The 20,233-nt window shown below is 35.6% G+C and overlaps 1 protein-coding gene across 8 annotated transcripts in view; it reads right to left on the bottom strand.

Annotated features, from left to right (window-relative positions):
* SEMA3A (semaphorin 3A) overlaps window positions 1–20,233 on the bottom strand; it is a 515,603-nt gene that overhangs the window by 250,373 nt on the left and 244,997 nt on the right. The window contains exon 4 of one of the 8 annotated variants that reach the window (XM_063667659.1): window positions 17,604–17,714. The exons of the other annotated variants lie outside the window; for them this stretch is intronic. The gene's annotated coding sequence lies outside the window, so the exon portion shown is untranslated. The remainder of the gene's footprint in view (window positions 1–17,603; window positions 17,715–20,233) is intronic. 8 annotated transcript variants of the gene reach the window in all.

Below are 20,233 nucleotides of genomic sequence, written 5' to 3'. Positions count from 1 at the left end.
TTCAATTCAGGTTGACTAAATCAAAAGAAAAAATACTTTGAAAGCAACACCTTTACTGTATTTACTGAGTGGCCAAATGATGTCTGGCAAATTTTGCCATGCAAAGACGTAGCAGTGCTTTCGGTGAAGCATAGAGCCCTGGTAGAAATGCAACATTAACTGGCTCTTCAAATGCCTGAGATAAATGGAATTAATAATAAATGTACAATATTTTGACTACCATGTGAATCTAATCAATGCTCTATAATAAAAAAAAGCCTCATTTTTATAAAGTATTTTAGAACCACAATTAGTCCTATTTGTTCATTTGTTTATTATAATGATAACTTCAAAACCATAATACAATATAAGATGTCAATAGGAACTTGCATAAAAAGTAAATACATGGTTTTATGGGGGATGGGGGGTGTTAGTGATGGCCATTATATCATTTGTTCTCATTCTCTACTTCTAAACTGGAATTGCTTCTAGCTAAATTCTGGATCTTTTAAAGACTTTAAAAATCCTACAACCTAATGTTTTCCTAGAATAAAGTCCCCAGTTTCTCACCTGAACCAAAACCTGACCTTACTCTGGTGGTGCTATTTACCCTAAAACCCTTCTACACTCATGCTCATGAAGAGGCTAGTGTTCTCTTAATCCTCGCTGCCACGTTGAGACCATTGCCCTGGTATCATTTATCAGTAACTTTTCTACTTTTGACACACGTGCTATTCAGTTATGCTGCCTTCTTTACATTGATTTGTCTTTATCTCTCTACTACATGGGGTTCTACTCTTTTCCTCATTGATGTAAGTCTGCTGTGATCACAATATTCTTTGATTACCCTTCCTGCTCTGGTTCTTAACATTCAAGTTGAGGAGCCTTTGAACCATACCCTTGTTGCACTTGGGCGTCTTCAACTCCAAAGACCTCGATTTTTATTTTACCCATCTGTTTCTCTTGACTTTTTCTATTCTTATAAGTTTTATCCCCTCCATTCCAGCCCCAACACTCACTGCAGGCTTATTCCTTTTACATTTAATAGCAGGCAGTTTCATTATTCAGTTTATGTATCTGTAGATGTACTAATTATTCATTCTGACCTTCTGCCTGCCATGTGTGTGTGCCATTTCAATTTTCAAATCTAGGGTAATCTTTTGTAGCTTCATTACTGAGTACTGAGCATCGTTGGAGAAGGTCAAATGACAAAGGTAATTTTATCTATTACAGATGAATTCTAACTAATATCAGTTAACATCCCAATGCTGTTTTCCTGTGTTTTTACTCTGCATGTGGCAGAAGAGGAAACTTTTACATCAACTTGCCTAGAGTGCAACTTCTTGGAAACATTCTGAAGGGGCATTTGGTAATATATAGGAAAATGATTTAAAAATAAATTCTTTAAAACAGGAAGGCCATTATTAGCAAATTATCCAAAGACAAATATCAGATGTGTGTACAAATACGTATTTTTTCAGGTGTTCATAATGAACTTGTTAAATAAACTATGTAAGTATAGTAGACTAGTATGCATTCATTAATTGCATATTATATTAAAAATGACAAGATATTTTTCTGTATTACTGAGTGAAATGAAAGATAAACTGGTATGATACATATGATTATATACATGGCTTTATATTTAATATATGCAATCATTTATAAGTGTCTTGTATGTGAATAATTGTATGTATTTTGTAGTTTGGAAAAATGTTAGCTGGATTATCAATAATTATTGATTTCTGGTATTGAAATTTTGATTACTTTTGATATTATTGTTTTTCTTTATTTTCTTCTCCATATTTTCAATATTACTTGAAATACCTGCATGATAAATATTATTGGAATAAGAAAAATGATACAGTAAACGCTATTAATTTTTTTAAAAAGTAGTTTGGGTATAATTGTTTTAATTCTTAATTCCTCTTCTCCATTTTGTGCTCAAACAAACTAGAATCTACTTTCCTCACTCCAACTATTCAACTAAAATGGTTCTCATAAAGACCAATTATCAATGAGTTTATTATCCAACCCAAGTACCCTCTATTCTTGGGCAACAAAGAAAACTCTAACATGGTCGAGTATACTGTCTTCATGAAAACATAGCTACTTTAGACCATACTTTATGCCATTGCATCTCAAGCTCTTTCACCAGTTTATTTTCCTTCACTTGGCCCCTAAGAACAGATGTTTCCTAAGGCCCCATGTTTAGGGTGCATTCCTTTTCACCCTACACACTTTTAACTAATTTTTTTTCCTCCCACAACTTCAAATATCAACCTCATTGGATGATTCTCAAATCATTATCAAAACATCAAAGGCACATGCCTAATTGGCTACTGTTTACTGCACAGAACAAGCCTGATGTCACCTCAAATTGCATAGGTGCAAATTAGAATTCATTTGTTTCTCTTCCAAACTTTCCCCTATGCCTTCAATTTTAAGTGCACCACTGGCCACTCTCCTTTGCTTGGGTTAAAAATTTCAGTTTTCTTGAACTTCCTCTTCTTCCTGTCTTTTAGCTAGTCACCACGTCTGTATTGATTATGTGCCTATCACATATTTGTCAGTGGGCGAATGAAGTAAAGTTTCAGATGAGGTGTTATTTCCTTTATGCTCCCAGTTATACTAGCCTAATTTGGACATTAATCACTTCTATGTTTGATATCCAATATAACCTCCTAACAGAAGTTTCTAACTCTCCCTTCAATTACACAGTCATCAGTATTAATTCGCTAAAATTCTGAATATGATTGCCTCTCTTTGCAAGAGAAAATGAACATTACTAAAACATTAGTTTGCTATTTCAGGCCCTTCCTCCAAGATGTTATTGCAATCTTCCTGTTTAACTTCCTTTTCCATGCATAGTTTATCTTTATCTCGCAAATACTCTATTAGTCACTAATGACTAATCCCATTCTCCTAAGAGCAAGACTTTTCCATCTATGATATTAATTTGATATAGAAAAAGAGTTTGAAATTCACTTGGAATACAGGTAATTATTGATTTTGCCCTGCCCTCTTGATCGTTTTGCCTCAGTCTATCAAAACCTAATCAAGTGTGTTTTCTTCCAATACCTTGAACAAATCTCTCTTCCCCTGTCGTTTATGGAGTGCACATCTGAGGTAGAAAGTATTTCAGTTAATTCTATATGTGAGTCACCTTCATGATTGTGAATACCCTCAAAGCAGAGGTCTTAAAAAGGATAGATTGTGTTAATTACCTGGAAAGAAATGGCAGTAACTGATATACTTAAAGCAATATCATATATATTCTATTTAAAATGAATTTAACTGTGTTAGAAAGGAAGGGAAGGAAGTTAAACTTACATTCTAAAATTTAAAACGACCAAATAAATAAATTGGGAAAAGCAATGCCCAACATTAATAGTGAAAACATATTTTTAAAATAATTAACACCTGAATCATAATTAGCAACTAAGTGTATGAACAAACTGATGATGCTGAAAACAAAATGTGTTTAATTTATCCCAGAGTTAAGGAAAAGACAAACATATATATGTATGTAAGTGAATTTCTGAGCACCAACTTCTTAGCAACCAAAGTCTAATTTACCAAATTTAAGATTAAGATTTGAGATAGTTTATATCAACAGGTAAATTTCATTATTAAGCAAATAGCCACTCATTTTCTTACTCAAACTTATTACTCATTGAGTTAATACAACATACAAGACATAGTATTAGGGAAAATGACTTTAAGAAGTTCATAACCAAGAAAAGAGAAGAAGAAGGAAGAGAAGAAGGGGGAGGAGGATGGAGATGAGAGGTATGGGAGGGACAGACAAAAGTAATATTAAATGCTTACAACATACCACCCATTTTTCTAAGTGGTTTACATTATCGTCTCTTATACTGTGACAAGATAGATACTATTATTGTCTTTATTACATAGATAAGGGAACTGACGCATGATGTGACCAAATAACTTCTTAACATGAAATCACTGAGTTTCATGAGTGATTCATGAAATCTGAGCTGAGTTTCAATCGCAGAACATACATCCCGCTCTGTAGTTTATGCCTTTAGTCACTATGGTTTACTATAATTAACATACTGTGCTGGGACCCAGATGCAACCAATTAATAGAAACATACTTCAGGAATGCCTTTAAAAAATTCTGTGAGAATGCAGATTAGTGTGGGAATTCCTGTTGACTGAAGTCCTAACAGAAAACTTAACCATAAAAAGAAGACAGTACTATCATAGGCCACCATCTCCATGGAGGAATAGCAAGGCTGTATTGGAAGTACTAAGGAAGCCAGATTTGGTGGAGTATCGGTGTTTTGGGGAACAGTAGATGACCGTGCCCCAGAGGGATATTAAATTTTTTTTTTCTTTAGATGGAGTCTCACTCTGTCACCCAGACTAGAGTGCAGTGTGATCTTGGCTCACAGCAACCTCTGCCTCCCAGGTTCAAGGGATCCTCCTGCCTGAGCCTCCCAAGCATCTGGCATTACAGGTGCCCACCACCACACCCGGCTAATTTTTGTATTTTTAGTAGAGATAAGATTTCACCAAGTTGGGCAGGCTGGCCTTGAACTCCTGACCTCAGGTGATCCGCCTGCCTCAGCCTCCCAAAGTGCTGGGATTATAGGCGTAAGCCACCGTGCCTGGTGGAATAACCAATTTTCAACTGAACTTGAGTACAGGACAGTGAATAATCTACAGTAGGCACAGCGAAAGTCTACACCACTTAATTTTTTTCATGTCTTTAAATCGGCTTCCTCCAAACTTGTGGTTTAAAGAATGGAGTGAGGAGAAATAGTAGCTTATGAATAAATTACTGATAATCACTCGTACATAATATTAACTTAATTTTTACAAGTGAATATAGAGATGGAAAGCCTTTCTGCAATAGTTCTATTTTCTAAAACAATTTTAAATAATTCATTCCATATACAAAACTGTTTGCAAAAGTGCACATGTAGGCATCTCTCTCTTTTAACTGTATCGTGAAAACTACAATAATTTTTTTTTTTGAGACAGAGTCATGCTGTGTTGCCCAGGCTGGAGTACAGTGGCATGATCTCAGCTCACCACAACCTCCACTTCCCTGGTTCAAGCAATTCCCTGCCTCAGCCTCCCGAGTAGCTGGGACTACAGGAGCACGCCATCACACCTGGCTAATTTTTTTGTAGTTTTAATAGAGGCAGGGTTTTACCATGTTAGACAGACTGGTCTCCAACTCCTGACCTCAGGCAATCCGCCCGCCTCGGCCTGTCAAAGTACTGGGATCACAGGCGTGAGCCACCACGCCTGGCCAAAAGCTACAATGATTTAAAGCCATGTATCAAACCCAAAAACTTAAAGAATGTAGACCAAAAATAATTATATCATAATGCTAATATTAAAATAAATTTTTAAAAATAAAAATAATACATTAACATATTTCAGAATAGTCTGCAAGATTTCATGATCGTGCAACTGTGAATATTTGCTTTAGGTAAAACCAAGCATTTAAAAAATTAATAGTTTTTTTAGTTATCTACTTATTCAAAAGTTTAATTCTCATAAGGAAATTATTTTTTGATTTGTAAAACATTAGGCGTTTTATCTAAAACAATCAAGCAAAGGCTTTTGTTGAAAATAAATTTAATATTTTGCCCATGGGCAACTGTACTCACTAAATACTCTGTAAGTAATCCACTTTTTGTGGCCAAGTGGCATACTCATTTTACACCCGAATATGAAAGAGAAATGGAAGACATGGCTAATAAATAATATTTTAGAAATACTGGAACTGTTACTTGAGGGAATAATTACAGAACAATTTTTGAGAGTCTTGTATAATGAATTTTTAAAGTATCTGGTTATCTTTCTGACTACAAATGCAGTGCCAATTATATTTTATAGGTAGCAATTTCTTTTTATAGTTTAGAAATTGGATCGTAAAAAAACAACTGTAATTTTTCTAACATATTTTTAAGAATAAAATGATCTGATACACTAAATTAGAGGACTTAGGACTTAAAGATAAACCACATACTAATTTTTACCATCTTTGGAGGCCATCTTTATGAAACTGATTTTGTGAATGTTATAGATGCATACACTTTTATTACTGCTTTTGTGAGTCTAGTCAAAGAATATTCTGATTTGAAATAAAGAGGTCATAAAAAATTCATCTGTCCCAAATAAATATTAAGGTGTGATGCAGTATGGTAGGTTAATATTTTCTATTATTTCACTGGTCTGACTAATGTTAGAAGAATGTTTTAATTAAAAGCAATATATATAACTATAATGCCACAGTATCCTATAAATTTTTAAGTGTTTTAAATTACCAATGTATACCCAAGTGGTATGTTGGTCTGTAGGATCCCAAAAGAAATTATACTACTTGTAAATATTTTAAAACTAACACCAAAACTAGTCTAGATATAGTATATTCAAATGGAGAGTAAAGAAAAGATGGGAGAGAGATTTATAAGAAGTCTTAAAAATACGTAAGCAAATATTTAACTTGTTATACATAATTTTTAAAAAAAGATTTTAGTAGGTTGAATAATGGCCACGCAAAGATCTTTAATGCCTGGAACCTGTGAAGGTTACTTCTAGTGGTGAAGTTTTGCAGATATGATTAAGTTAAGGATCTTCAGATAAAGAAATTTCTTGTTATCCCTGTTTGGGCCCTAAATGTCATCACAAATGTCCTTATAAGAGAGAGGGCGGGGGGTTGGGCATATACCCAGAAGGCCAAGGCCTCAGAAGATAGAAGTAGAAAGAAAGATTTGAAGATGTTACATTGCTGACTTGAGGAAAGAGCCACCAGCGAGGGAAGATAGCTTCAGAAATTGGAAGAGGCAAGGAAGAGATTCTTCCTTAGAGCCTTGCAAAGAAGCATGGGACGGCTAACACATTGATTGGACCCAGTGGTACTAATGCTGAACTTCTGGCCTCCAGAATTGTGACAAAGTTAATTTTGTTTTTGTTTTTGTTAATTTATTTTTATTTGTTTTAATTTTAAGTCACAATTTATATAAAAATAATTTACATTAAACTTAGATTTAGATGTGCAAAGAGGTTTTGAAATAAATCAAAGTAGTAGCAATAGAGAACTTAACTATTTTGTTGATTGAAAGTGAATTCAGGGCCGAGGGCGGTGGCTCACGTCTCTAATCCCAGCACTTTGGGAGGCCGAGGCGGGCGGATCACGAGGTCAGAAGATCGATACCATCCTGGCTAACACAGTGAAACCCCGTCTCTACTAAAAATACAAAAAATTAGCCGGGCGGGCGTGGTGGCGGGCGCCTCTAGTCCCAGCTACTAGGGAGGCTGAGGAAGGAGAATGGCGTGAACCCGGGAGGCGGAGCTTGCAATGAGCCGAGATGGCACCACTGCACTCCAGCCTGGGCTACAGAGCGAGACTCCGTCTCAAAAAAAAAAAAAAAAAAAAAGAAAAAAAGAAAGTAAATGCAACAAAGAAATTCTATTACTTAGGATACAACATGATAAATTTACTCTATTTGGATGTTTACCTTTCAAATATATATTTAATGTAATTTCATTTGATATAAGTATTTGGTAATCATTGAGAATAAATGTCTAACATATTAACTCAATATTTAGCAACTAATAATTTCCTTGATATGTTTCGTTACTTCCCTTGACTCTAAATAAGTTTCTTTTTAAAGATATATTCCCATCTCCAGGTTTTGTATTTTCTCAGTAATAGGTCTAATATTTTGTTCCTATAAATTTATTAATATGTTTTGTTGATGCACCTCAGCAATGAAGTGAGTATCCTCATAAATAAAGCTTAGATTTTAGACTATAAAATTTAACCATTACCATAGTAGGATTTGACACAAACTTTGCTTTGTTCTATGTTACAGCAGTGTTGTTTTGTTTAAAAAGCCTTCATGAAATACGATTCACATACCATATAAATCACACATTTAAAATATACAGTTCAGTGGTTTTGACATATTTAAATATATGCGCAGCCATCCCTCCACAGTTATTTTTAAAACATTTAATCATCTCACAAAGAAGCTCCATATCCGTTAGATATCAATCCGCTGTCCCACCACTACCCACCACCTCTAAGAAACCACTAATCTACCTTCAAACTTTATAGGGTTACCTATTCTGCACATTTTTTTTTCATTATACTTTATCCAGTCTATCATTGATGGGTGTTTGGGTTGGTTCCAAGTTTTTGCTATTGCGAACAGTGCTGCAATAAACATACATGTGCTTGTGCCTTTATAATAGAATGATTTATAATCCTTTGGGTATATACCCAGTAATGGGGTTGCTGGGTCTAATGGTATTTCTGGTTCTACATCCTTGAGGAATTGCCATACTGTCTTCCAAAATGGTTAAACTAATTTACACTCCCACCAACAGTGTAAAAGCATTCCTATTTCTCTACATCTTCTCCAGCATCTGTTGTTTCCTAACTTTTTTATAATCACCATTCTAACAGCATGAGATAGTATCTCCTTATGGTTTTGATTTGCATTTCTCTAATGACCAGTGATGATGAGCTTTCTTTCATGTGTTTAGTGACCACATAAATGTCTTCTTTTGAGAAGTGTCTGTTCATATCCTTGGCTCACTTTTTGATGGAGTTGTTTATTTGTTTCTTGTAAATTTGTTTCAGTTCCTTGTAGATTCTGGATATTAAGCCTTTGTCAGATGGATAGATCCCAAAAATTTTCTCCCATTCTGTAGGTTGCCTGTTCACTCTGATGATAGTTTTTTTTGTTTGTTTGTGTTTTGTTTGTGTGTTTGCTGTGCAGAAGCTCTTTAGTTTAATTAGATCCCATTTGTCCATTTTGGCTATTGTTGTCATTGCTTTTAGTATTTTAGTCATGAAGTCTTTGCCCGTGCCTATGCCCTGAATGGTATCGCCTAGGTTTTCTTCTAGGGTTTTTATGGTTTCAGGTCTTACGTTTAAGTCTTTAATCCATCCTGAGTTAATTTTTGTATAAGGTGTAAGGTAGGGGTTCATTTTCAGTTTTCTGCATATGGCTAGCCAGTTTTCCCAAAAGCATTTATTAAATAGGGAATCTTTTCTCCAGTACTTGTTTTTGTCAGGTCTGTCAAAGATCAGATGGTTGTAGATGTGTAGCATTATTTCTGAGGCCTCTGTCCTGTTCCATTGGTCTATATATCTGTTTTGGTACCAATACCATGCTGCTTTGGTTGCTGTGGCCTTGTAGTATAGTTTCAAGTCAGGTAGCATGATGCCTCTGGCTTTGTTCTTTTTGCTTAGGATTGTCTTGGCTATACGGGCTCTTTTTTGGTTTCAGATGAAATTTAAAGTGGTTTTTTTCTAATTATGTTAAGAAAGTCAATGGTAGCTTGATGGGGATAGTATTGAATCTATAACTTCGTTTGGGCAGTGTGGCCATTTTCACGATATTGATTCTTTCTGTCTATGAGCATGGAATGTTTTTCCATTTGTTTGTGTCCTCTCTTATTTCCTTGAGCAGAGGTTTGTAATTCTCCTTGAAAAGGTCCTTCACATCCCTTGTAAGTTATATTCCTAGGTATTTAATTATCTTTGTAGCAATTGTGAATGGGAGTTCACTCATGATTTGGTTCTTTGTCTATTATTGGTATAGGAATGCTTGTGATTTTTGTATACTGATTTTGTATCCTGAGACTTTGCTGAAGTTGCTTATCTGCTTAAGGTGATTTTGGGCTGAGATGATGGGGTTTTCTAAATATACAATTATGTCATCTGCAAATAGAGACAATTTGACTTCCTCTCTTCCTACTTGAATACCCCTTGAATACCCTATGCTTCTTTCTCTTGCCTGATTGCCCTGGCCAGAACTTCCAATACTATGTTGAATAGGAGTGGTAAGAGAAGGAATCCTTGTCTTGGTCCGATATTCAAAGGGAATGCTTCCAGCTTTTGTCCATTTAGAATGATATGGGCTATGGTTTTGTCATAAATAGCTCTTATTATTTTGAGATATGTTCTATCAATAACTAGTTTATGGAGAGTTTTTAGCCTGAAGGGGTGTTGAATTTTATTCAAGGCCTTTTCTGCATCTATTGAGATAATCATGTGGTTTTTGTCATTGGTTCTGTTTATGTGATGGGTTATGTTTATTGATTGGACTATGTTTATTGATTTGTGTATGTAGAACCAGGCTTGCATCCCAGGGATGAAGCCGACTTGATCGTGGTGAATAAGCTTTTTGATGTGCTGCTGGATTCGGTTAGTATTTTATTGAAGATCTTCACATCAATGTTCATCAGGGATATTGGCCTGAAATTTTATTTTTTTGTTGTGTCTCTGCCAGGTTTTGGTATCAGGATGATGCTGGCCTCATAAAACGAGTTAAGGAGGAGTCCCTCTTTTTCTGTTGTTTGAAATAGTTTCACAATGAATGGTACCAGCTACTCTTTGTAACTCTGGTAGAATTCGGCTGTGAATCTGTCTGGTCCTGGGAATTTTTGTTGGTAGGCTATTAATTACTGCCTGAGTTTCAGAACTTGTTATTGGTCCATTCAAGGATTCGACTTCTTCCTGGTTTAGTCTTGGGTGGGTGTATTTGTCCAGGAATTTATCCATTTCTTCTAGACTTTCTAGTTTATTTGCGTAGAGGTGTTTATAGTATTCTCTGATGATAGTTTGTATTTCTGTGGGATCAGTGGTGATCTCCCCTTTATCATTTTTTATTGTGTCTATTTGATTCTTCTCTCTTTTCTTCTTTATTAGTCTGTCTAGTGGTCTATCTATTTTGTTAATCTCTGCAAAAAACCAGCTCCTGGATTCATTGATTTTTTGAAGGGTTTTTTTGTGTCTCTGTCTCCTTCAGCTCTGCTCTGATCTTAGTTATTTCTTGCCTTCTGCTAGCTTTTGAATGTGTTTGCTCTTGCTTCTCTAGTTCTTTTAATTGTGATGTTAGGGTGTCAATTTTGGATCTTTCCTGCTTTCTCTTGTGGGCATTTAGTGCTATACATTTCCCTCTACACACTGCTTTGAATGTGTCCCAGAGATTCTGGTATGTTGTGTCTTTGTTCTCGTTGGTTTCAAAGAACATCTTTATTTCTGCCTTCATTTCATTCTTTACCCAGTAGTCATTCAGGAGCAGGTTGTTCAGTTTCCATGTAGTTGAGCGGTTTTGAGTGAATTTCTTAATCCTGAGTTCTAATTTGTTTACACTGTGGTCTGAGAGACTGTTATGATTTCCGTTCTTTTGCGTTTGCTGAGGAGTGTTTTACTTCTAATAATGTAGTCAATTTTAGAATAAATGTGATGTGGTGCTGAGAAGAATGTATATTCTGTTGATTTGGGGTGGAGAGTTCTGTAGCTATCTATAGGTCCCCTTGGTCCAGAGCTGAGTTCAAGTCCTGAATATCCTTGTTAATTTTCTGTCTCATTGATCTAATATTGAGAGTAGGGTATTAAAGTCTCCCACTATTATTGTGTGGGAGACTAAGTCTCCCACTATTGTTGTGTGGGAGACTAAGTCTCCTTGTAGGTCTCTAAGAACTTGCTTTATGAGTCTGGATGCTCCTGTATTGGGTGCATATATATTTAGGATAGTTAGCTCTTCTTGATGCATTGATCCCTTTATCACTATGTAATGCCCGTCTTTGTCTTTTTTGTTCTTTGTTGGTTTAAAGTCTGTTTTATCAGAGACTAGGATTGCAACCCCTGCTGTTTTTGCATTCTGTTTGCTTGGTAAATATTCCTCCATCCCTTTATTTAGAGTCTATGTGTGTCTTTGCAAGTGAGATGGGTCTCTTAAATACAGCACACAGATGGGACTTAACTCTTTATCCAATTTCCAGTGTGTGTCTTAATTGGGGTATTTAGCACGTTTACATTTAAAGTTAACATTGTTATGTGTGAATTTAATCCTGTCATCATTATGCTAGCTGGTTATTTTGCCCATTAGTTGATGCAGTTCCTTCATAGCCTCGATAGTCTTTACAATTTTGTGTTTTTTTAATGGCTGGTACTGGTTTTTCTTTTCCATATTTAGTGCTTCCTTCAGGAGCTCTTGTAAGGCAGGCCTGGTGGTGATTTTCTTCTCTCAGTATTTGCTAGTCTGTAAAGGATTGTATTTCTCCTTTGTTTATGAAGCTTAGTTTGGCTGGATGAGAAATTCTGGGTTGAAAATTCTTTGCTTTAAGAATGTTGAATATTGGCCCTCACTTTCTTCTGGATCCTAGGGTTTCTGCAGAGAGATCCACTGTTAGTCTGATGGGCTTCCTTTTGTGGGTAACCCGACCTTTCTCTCTGGCTCCCGTTACCATTTTTTTCCTTCGTTTCATCCTTGGTGAATCTGATGATTACGTGTCTTGAGGTTGCTCTTCTCAAGGAATATCTTTGTGGTGTTCGCTGTATTTCTTGAATTTGAATGTTGGCCTGCATTACTAGGTTGGGGAAGTTCTCCTGGATAATATCCTTAAGAGTATTTTCCAACTTGGTTCCATTCTCCCCATCAGTTTCAGGTACACCAATCAAATACAGGTTTGATCTTTTCACATAATCCCATATTTCTTGGAGGCTTTGTTCATTCCTTTCCATTCTTTTTTCTCTAGTCTTGTCTTCACACTTTATTTCATTAAGTTGACATTCAATCTCTGATATCCTTTCTTCCACTTGATCGATTTGGCTATTGATACTTGTGTATGCTTCATGAAGTTCTTGTGCTGTGTTTTTCAGCTCCATCAGGTCATTTATGTTCTTCTCTAAACTAGTTATTCTAGTTAGCAATTCCTCTAACCTTTTTTCAAGTTTCTTAGCTTCCTTGCATTGGGTTAGAGCATGCTTCTTTAGCTCGGAGGAGTTTGTTATTACCCCCCTTCTGTTTCTTAGTTTTCCTTCTAATAGTCAGGACCCTCTGCTGCAGGTCCGCTAGAGTTTGCTAGGTAGCACCAGTGGAGGCTGCAGAACAGCAAAGATTGCTGCTTGTTCCTTCCTCTGGAAGCTTCGTCCCAGAGGGGCACCCACAAGATGCCAGCTGGAGCTCTACCACATGAGGCGTCTGTCGATCCCTGCTGGGAAGTATCTCTCAGTTAGGAGCCATGGGGGTCAGGAACCCACTTGAGGAGGCAGTCCATCCCTTAGCAAAGCTCAAGCAGTGTACTGGGAGTTCTGCTGCTTTCTTCAGAGCCGGCAGGCAGGAACGTTTAAGTCAGCTACAGATGTGCCCACAGCCGCCCCTTCCCCCAGGTGCTCTGTACCAGGGAGATGGGAGTTTTATCTGTAAGCCCCTGACTGGGGCTGCTGCCTTTCTTTCAGAAATGCCCTTCCAGGGGAGGAGGAATCTAGAGAGGCAGTCTGGCTACAGTGGGCTTTGTGGCAGCGCGGTGGGCTCCGCACAGTCTGAACTTCCTGGTGGCTTTGTTTACACTCAGTTGGAAATGCAGGAATCACCCGCCTTCTGCGTTGGTCTTGCTGGGAGCTGCTGATGGGAGCTGTTCCTATTAGGCCATCTTGCCCAGGAATACAATTTCGTTGTTTAAAGTCACTAAGTTTGTCGTAATTTGTTACAGCAGCACCAGAAAATTAAAACAAGGACTTTCCAGGCATAAAACCATGGAAAAATGGTTTAAAAATGCACTTGACAACATAAAATCTTAAACTTATGTATGTCAAAAATAAAATGAAATATAAACTGTTCATATGGTTTTGCTAAAAACATTAAAAAGGATTAATAATTTCAATATATAAAAAATGACTAACACCCCCACATTAAAATAAGACAGAGGTTATATATAGTGACACAATCTCTGAAATAAGAAATTCAAGAGATAAAATATACATGTATATTATATATCCAAAATGAAAAGCAATCATATATATGCAAATGAACTAATAATTGCTACTAACTTGTCAAAATTCTCAAACTCTTTTTTTTCCAGTATAGATGAGGGTATAAAATTTAAATACTAGCATCCTCTTCTCATGGGAGGATGAACTATATCATCCTAGAAAATAGCTTGATATGTATACACATGTACAATGAACTATAAGTGTGTGTTTTTGGCTCTGTAATTTAACTTTTAAAAATTAGTCTTAAGGGAGTCATCAGAATGATTTATACAAGGTTATTTTTTCACAGAGCTATTTATAGTAGAAAATGATTGAAATAAAAGCAAGAGCTTAACAATATGAGAATATATTTATAATTACTGCAAAATGATATAATGTAATACAAAGGGATGACATGATTATAAATCATGGTTTTTAAGTGTCATTAATGACATCAAAAATGTTTTCAGTGGTGAAATCTAAAAGCCTAAGAAAAAAGTAAAATATCAGATTGATATTTGATATCAGTATATATAAATTTGTGGCAGTAAAACAAACCAAGAAGAATTATAAGAAGGTACATTAAAAAACCAAGCACAGAAAGACTTATCCAGTTTTTATAATAGCTAATTCTGCATGGCAGTTATGTAGGTGAATTAGTTTTCTTATTTTTAATCTCTAGTGGTTTCATAATGAAGTTTTATTAGCTTTACAAATTTTTAAAATATAACTACTTCAACTTCACAGAATATGTATAGCACACATCCGTGTATTCAGCACCAAGATTAACATGTTGTCATATTTGGTTCTAGTCTATCATATTTTCTAGTTTTTAGAAAAATTGAAAAAATGACAATATAAAAAGTAGGCTCCCTCTCTGTCTGTTTCTAGTTAACAGTTATCATAAAGTTGGTATGGATAACATATGTAATTGGGAAAAATGATATTAAAATTTTAAAGAAAATAAAACCTTTGGTTAAGAAGGGTTAAGCCAACAAAGAGTAACACAACTTCCCAATATTTACAGCAAAACATTTTGACTGGCCAGGCAGACAAAGGAAGAAGAAGAAAAGGAAATTATCTGCAAGATGTAGAATAAATAGCTGTTTCTGCTTCTAAAATTCATTTAATAAACTCAATGATCCACTGGAGAGTGCGTAAACCATAGTAACTCCCCTTACCCCGGTGACCACACACCGCCTGGTAGCTGTTGGTAGTTGTCCAGAAGAGAGTGCGAGAGTACTACTGTCCTGAAAGTATGAGTCTTAGAAGAACTTAAAAAACTACAGACAGTGATGACTCAGTGTTTAGAAGGTAAAATATATGATAAGTTTAAATTATTTCTTCAAGGTACTTTAAGCATGATTTACCTTCTGGATTACATCTGCATGAATTGACTACCTAGGCTCTTTTATAGTTTATATTTTATGTTTATATATTCAACATGAATAATTCTGCTTTGTGTTGGGCAGTATAAAGAAATCATTCCCTTGTCACCATCCAATAAATAAATGCATACATAAACAAATAATCATTCATACTATCTACCTTTATTGCTCCAATATAAAAACTGGCATATGTGGTCTCCTTTCCAGTAAATGACAAACATAATGAATGCTTAAAAAATATATTTAAAGATAGTTTTTCCATGTTGATGTTTTCCCTCAATTCTCTGCTTTCTCTTCAGATAACTTTTAGCTTGTCCTTTAAAATGGCTGTTAATAATTTATTTGAGGGAAAACTATTAAAATGGCTTTTTTTTTAACGTACTTCAAATTCTTGACCATGCCACTCTGACAAATTAAGCACAAGTACTTTCTGCAGCCCTCCTGTGCATGTGCTGTATGCCCGGCATGCAGATACTTCACAGCAAAAGGGAACTGGGAAAAAACCTTTTGCTTGGAGGCTGTGGCATGTGGTCAAGCAAATAATTTCATCATAAACTGAGCATTCACATGTCTTTTTGTGAGAGTCAGCAGATACACATTTATGTTCCTCTACAATATGTCTCTATTCTGCCTAGTGATAAAAACTGCTTTTTTTTTTTAGCTCTATTATCTATGAGTTAAAATATTTTTTTCAGACACGTTTCAATAAACAGCACGTCAGCGATTGTTTATAGTGTTAAAAGGTTTTCTCTAAGCATATCACCTAAAACAACTCCACTCTTTGATCTCTCTCTCTCTGTTCCTCCCTCCCTCCCTCTCTCTCTTTTTAAAATTATGCAGTGTGTTTTAGGAGGGTCTCTACCTAGGAGAAACTACAAAAACGTTCCTTAAGACATAATAGCCCTGCGTTCCCACTATGAGGGAGTGTGAGGCTTCAAGGAACAGGAAACGTACTGCTCCTCAGAGACTGCTTCTTCCCTCATGGCATGGTCTGGGTCAATGGAAGGCTACATTTGACTAGATGTCTATGAATAAGTTCTAACCTCATGAGGAATGAGAGTCATGGATGTATCTAGGCTTGGCAAATCATATGCAATATTTCATGCAGTTCAACTTTTCGCTTCCCTGTTTCAGAAGAATAAAGTGCTTCTCTGAACTCTGCTGGATTGCCAGTCCTCTGGCTCCTCAAGTGAGCCATGTTCCTGCCTTAGCTACTGTATCCGGAGATTGCCCAGAATCTAAAGTATCTCTTAAAGGGTCATTCTTCAAACCCACCCCTCTACATGTATTTACCCACACTGAAACACTTTTAGATTAACTTCAAGTAGATAGTATTTGTTCTGAGAATAGCAATTAAGACCAAGATGGAAAAGAAATTAGTAAGGAGGAGATTCGTGCTGGTCACAGTCTCTCTCTCTCTCTGTCTATCTATCTATCTATCTACATATATATAGATATATACATATTTAACTTCTTTTTGCCAATATATGCAGGTAAAATAAACACATCTGGCTTTCCTGTTCCCCATGATGATGGGTTAAGATATATTTTTCATATACACAAGTTTCAGTAAATAGTATGTCAACTATTGTTTATAGTGCTAAAAATGTATTCATTAGGAATGCCACCTGTTTTTAAAGAGATAAAACCAAATACTATATGATACTTAAAAGAACCATGATTCCAGGTCTTATGTCATGTAATATGTGGAATTAGCAGTGCATTTGAGTCTGGTTCCAACTCTTAAAACACTAAATATGTCACCTTGGACAAGTTACATCATCTTGCTGATATTCCTTTCTAAATAAAAAAAAATTGTCAAGTACCTCTGTGCCTTATACAATTATTTCAGAAGTCAAGTGAGGTAAAAAATATGAAAATTATTTACATAAAATAAAATAGGCTGTGCTTGCATAATGCTCTAAGGAAGGGGAAGCAGTTGCATCCTGTTTTTTTTTTTTTTACTCTGAGACTGGTATTCTTTCTAATTGACTATGCTCAAACATATGAAATATTATTACCACATTTCAACAAGCCTGATTTCTTTCCTCTCTAATCCAAAATTATAGACTTCTGAAGTCTTCAGACATCATATTGCAAAGAGAAAATCTTATAATCAGTTATTTGCAGGGGATATATAAACTATACTGGTGTGTGATTTCTTCTGAAAAATTAATGTATAGAAACATATAATTAGGCATAAAACACAATTTCTTATGTATCACTTTATTACTTAGAGATATATAAAAATTTACATTTTGGTTACATTAATAATTTTTTTTTTCATCTGTGGTTTAAAACCAAACCAAAAAAAGAAAAAAAAAAGTAACATTTAACTGTTTAATTGCTTCCATTTTGTTTGGGAAACTTAACCTCAATTTAACCTTTGTGGCTACTGTGCAAGTCAAAATCAAATGACTTTGACGATCTCAGTCCCAGAATAATAAACTCACTGGGGGCTTTAAGCCTCTTTACCTTTAGCAGGGGGAGCTGAGCAGTCTTCAACTTGTTTGTGTTCATTGATTGATAATGAGCAGTTTCTCTGTCTACATCTGTGTGGGACCATGTGAGGTCTGCTTTAGCCTGCTGGGAGTTGAGAGGAGGGAGAGGCAATCACAGTGTGTTTAAAAAATTGTTCTAAGGATGACATTTGGGAGGCAAATATTTTGGCCACAAGCCAATGTAATTTTTTTTAATGCTAAGACAAGCTTGGTACTTTACATTTTAACTTTAATCTGTTTTCATAATTCAATATAAATTGACACATCACTATTTCTATGTAATGGAAAGTTTCTTCAAGTGCTTACCTCTATCAATAGGTTATTTTTAAAATACAGTTATGGAATTTTATTCTGATTTCATCATTTGCTTAAAAAAATCTATTAGGCCTCAACTCTTACTTGTCAATTATTAAATACCAGTTTCTTACTTTTGTTTTCTATTCAATTTGACAAAGTATGCATATGTCCAGGACGTAGATAATCTCCCCAAGAGTCAATTTTTTCTTATTAAATGGAGATGAGACAGTAGTGATGAAATTCATAGAGCTTACTCTTACCAACGGTTTCTCTTATCTTTAAAATTTCAAAGTACAAATAGGTTCAAATACAACCATTGCATTTTTGCCGTTTATGTAACAGAAGAAAGGTATGTCAAATTTCAACATATCTATGGTTTAATGACACCATTAATTTCTTTGCGACTGACTAACTTTAATGGTATCAACATTCTGGTTCAATATCGTGTTTTCAGAAGCATTGGTTAAAATGAAAAATGTCATTTGTTGATCCAAGGTACTATGTTTTGGAAGTGATCAAGAGAGCAGCTGGGCTGGAATTTCTGATTGAGGAATTCCAGCAGGTTAGGAGCCAGGAGAGCTGATTTACATGATTGTTAGCCAAGAGTGTGCTTCCAGGTGGACAGGAGGAATTGAAGCCAGTACACATGGTCAGAAGAACTAACTCCAGCATAAGCAGCAGGTTCTCATTTATTCTTAAGTGAGGACATCTATGCTAAAGTGAAGACAGAGAGATTGTCTTTCAGCCAGAAGGCTGACTCAAGAAAACTATATTCCTTTATATCTTGAAAGGCTATTCATGGAGTGGGTGTCCCACAGAAACCATGCTACACAGTTAGTGACCGCCCTAGCACTCTTTACATAAAACTTATTATTATGTGACTCATCCAGCCTCACCACATACTGAGCTTCTCCTAAGCAGCAAAAGCAGTTTGTTTTATCCTGAGAGTGACTGGTAGGATTTCCTGGGTCACTGAATCTGTAGAATTCTTACAAAATTTAGAAGCTCTTTTCTGATTAACCTAGAACAAGAGAACCTAGACCTTCTTTTCCTACTCATGTGAGCTACTGATTAAAGAATGAGGATTAATATAATCACTAATGTGATTCAGAGTTCCCAAAATAAAAAGAAAACAATTGCAGAGAACATATACTTATTGAGACTAGAGAATTTGGAGGGGGAATTATTCTTATAATAAATAAAACCACAAGAATAAAATGGTTTTTAAAATGTCCTATAATTCCAAAAAAGTAATTCTACCTGAGGTCAAAATGATGTAAATTTGAATACTCATCTGAATCCAGCAATGGACTCTTCTGAGTAACTGCTAGAGTGGAAAGAAAGTACATCCTCCCAGCAATCCTCTTCCCTGAATGTCACTGTTCCCTGCAGAGACTGTGTGGTAAGTGTTCAGGAGGAGTAAGGTCAGTGTTAGACCACTTAATTGTTACCTGGTGGGCATCATTCTATGGTGTTGCTGAAGTGTAGCATCACATAATTTAATAGTCAGCCATGGGGAAATAGAATTGACAGTCACTTATGAAAGAAGATCGATGAGAAAACAATTCATAGTCAAATAGAAGAGTACTGACCCCCATAGAAAGGCAAACCACACAATAACACAGGAAGAAATAATTTTTCCAGATGTGGTATTGAGTCTGCTATAGCACACACAGCAAAATGGGCTACATGTAACAGAGCCATTGTTGAAAGTGAAGTCTCCTTCATCAGTTATGAACCTGCCATAAAAATTACTGCTTACCTGAGATATTTTCCCAGTGCTTGAAAGACATTTATCATTGATTGAAAACCAAATTTCCCCATATTTTTTAAATTAGAAAAACAAATTGTTACCTATACAGTAATTCAGGATGACATGAATATTAAGAGTTTCTGCTATATACTAAGAATAAAAATATATGGATGATATAAAACATGTTATTTCACTCTCTCATCTATTTACAGAAATTGTATATATAAAATTATCAATTTATTTTAAAATGTGAAGTGTAAATTTTAATAAAGTTTCTAAGAGAACTCGGATCTAAAGGCTTTGTGGACGTATATTTTTGTGCTGAAGTTACTTATCTTTATTTTTATTTTATTTTATTTTTTTGAGACAGAGTCTCACTCTGTCGCCCAGGCTGGAGTGCAGTGGCAAGATGTCAGCTCACTGCAACTACCACCTCCTGGGTTCAAGCAATTCTCCTGCCTCAGCCTGCTGAGTAGCTGGGACTACAGGCGACCGCCACCACATTGGCCAATTTTTGTATTTTTAGTAGAGATGGGGTTTCACCATGTTGGCTA

The sequence above is a fragment of the Pongo pygmaeus genome, chromosome 6 (genome assembly GCF_028885625.2).
Source record: "Pongo pygmaeus isolate AG05252 chromosome 6, NHGRI_mPonPyg2-v2.0_pri, whole genome shotgun sequence".
NCBI classification, from domain to species: Eukaryota; Metazoa; Chordata; class Mammalia; order Primates; family Hominidae; genus Pongo; species Pongo pygmaeus.
The sequence above is the reverse complement of the archived record's forward strand: the minus strand, read 5'-3'. Positions and strand labels throughout refer to the sequence as shown.